This window comes from Nelumbo lutea, chromosome 2 (assembly GCF_056320005.1).
Source record: "Nelumbo lutea isolate HS-2025 chromosome 2, American lotus-T2T, whole genome shotgun sequence".
NCBI lineage: Eukaryota > Viridiplantae > Streptophyta > Magnoliopsida > Proteales > Nelumbonaceae > Nelumbo > Nelumbo lutea.
In genome coordinates, this window is record NC_142685.1 from 88,591,754 (window position 1) to 88,594,329 (window position 2,576).

Genomic DNA, 2,576 nt, shown 5'->3' on the forward strand with positions numbered 1-2,576 from the left:
AGTAGTAGATTTTTCATAGGTATTTGAACTTGACATGTTTCATCAAGGATAAATTGACTTTAACTTTAGACACATCTGTGCACCATGGCAGTTTTGTAGAAAGACTTACCAATGGTCCCCCTCTAAGCCATTCCATAACCTTGCTCTACATCATTCTAAAAAGTTGAACTAGAACTCTGGAAATGGAAAAAAAAAAGAGAATATTCTAGTAACGTAAAAGGAAAAACACCACCTGCAGTTGAGGCCTAGACTGCAACTTGAGCAGAACAGATATGGGAAAAAAACTGTCATAACATGATGGCAAAGTCAAACCTATGACAGTTTTCCCAAGCTTATCTAATTCCTATAGTTGGAATCTTTGAAAAAATCTAGTCCCATTGTTCCATTTATAACATTTTTAGTATACTTTAATATTGAATATTGTCCATATAACTACAACAAAATGGCATGGACATAGTGAGGAGTAGCTTTGTTGTCTTTGTAACACTTTTGCCAGAAGATGATCGAGGGAATTTCTTGCCGTAGGTGATGGTACATTTTATTTTTTCTTTGGGTTTAGATTTTTAGAGTATTCTTTGTTGTTCTTTATTTGGAAGGATATGGCATTACCCTTTACTCTGTTTTCTTATCTATGATTCATTATAACCTAATATTATATCATCTTTTTTCAGTTTAATGTAAATTTTCTTTATTATCAAAAAAAATAACCACAATGAAATGTACTAAGCTTGATTATTCAAAAAAAAATAACAACAAAGCTTGAGCCATTTGTCGTTCTTTAGTTGGGCTTGACCCATTTGTATGTAAAGCTTGATTCAAGAAATTACTGATAAATACAAAGCATGAAACAAAAAATGAAAACAAAAAACACAACAGGTCTAACAGCAACCCCTTGGGTTACCTGTGATAACCTGAAACACAACAAAAAATGAAAACAAAAAAAAAATATAGATATGATCAATTCGAGCATTACTAGATCTAATAACACCTTTGAAACAAAATACAGATTGAAAAGAGGACAAATGTATTTGAGAACAAATCTACAACAAACCTAGAAAAAACACAGATCTAGAAATGTGTAGATACCAGATGATAGATTTGGATGGAGATGGCGCCGGTAGAAGATGGTTGGACGGTAGCTGAGAAGAATATGAATGGAAATCTCGTGGGAGCTCATTCATGAAAATAGGTGAAAATGGTACATAAAAGAATGGAAATCATGAGAGGAACCCAAATATGAGTTTAACTTCGAGAAAGATTGTCGAAGATCGCGCCAGTGAGGAGATGGTTGGACAACGGTTGAGAAGAAGACGATGCTAAGAAGAAGATGGTTGCCTCCCTTCGATAAAATTTTTTCACTTCTTTCTTTTCGTAGTGGGGTCACACCTATTTGGTGAGACCCCACATCCTAAAAAATGAAAGCCTGGTTCTCATCACATCTCAACAGTTCGCTCAAAACAAATGTGGGAAAATAGGAATATTCGACGAACATTCCTATTTTCCCATTCCATTAGCACAAACCAAACGGACCGTAGAAAAATCCTCTAAAACTTGAACGTGAAGAATTGCTCCTCTTAGAATGATGAGTTGAATAAAATAAACCTTAAGAGTCAAGATCAGTTCGGGGTTTCATACTTTAGTCTCACTCTCACAATATTGATTCTGACATTTGCACCTATCGAGCAAAGGGTGAAGAAACAACTTGAAGCACATGGGACAATATGACTTCAAGGTGAGTTGTATATTCCATGGTTTTTAAAACCGAACCGGTCAGGAATTTGGTTACTGGTTCAAATGGTCCGACCGTTCGACTTGAACGGCCGGCCCGTTCTGACAAAAAAAATTAAAAAATGGTCAAAACCGCTTGAATGATTAACCAGCTGGTTCAGCAGTTTTCTAACCAAAATCAACGGTTTTGAGAAAAAAGCAATTATTGGGGAAAACGGACCAGTTCTCAATTTTCGGTCCAACCGTCCGATCCGGTCCAATTTTGAAAACCATGGTATATTCAGAATTCTAAAGTATCTACTTCGAGATCTCTTATTAGTTGCTAATATGGTGCTTTCATATTCTGTATAGCTCTTAGTGTCGGAATATTGGAATAACAAATTTAGGGTAATCGAACACAAGGAGAAGACAAATGATTCAATGAAGGTGATTTGTTCTAAGCATCTTTGTAAAGATAAAAGACTAATCCATCTATAGGTCTAAATCTTAAATATGGAAAATTTGTTGTCGAGAATAGGGGGAAGATAAACAACATAAAGGTGATTTTTGTAATCCAAATTTCTAAGTCTATTTATTTATTTTCTCACCCCATCTCTTATCATTTGCTTTTTTAAGGAAAGGATCGAGTTTCTGCCACAATTTGTTTTCAAACTTTGGACAACAACACTTATAAAGCAACTCCAAGAGAGATTTGATCTATCGTGAGTCTCTCTCTATCTATTGCTTTAACACTAGGACATGTAATCAAGATTTATTTTGAATATTTGGTTCATTAACACCACAAAATAAGAATTCACATGTTTCTTTTTTTTGGAATTCATGTGTTTTAGAAATACTATTTGTTTAGA

At 34.5% G+C, this 2,576-nt stretch overlaps 1 long non-coding RNA gene across 1 annotated transcript; it reads right to left on the reverse strand.

The window, feature by feature from the left end:
• Positions 1-767: 767 nt before the first annotated feature.
• Positions 768-1,347, reverse strand: LOC148871754 (uncharacterized). Its single transcript, XR_016106678.1, has 2 exons — positions 1,087-1,347; positions 768-911 (listed from the first exon to the last, which is right to left on the reverse strand). It is a non-coding gene; the product is annotated as an uncharacterized LOC148871754 (long non-coding RNA).
• Positions 1,348-2,576: the final 1,229 nt, after the last annotated feature.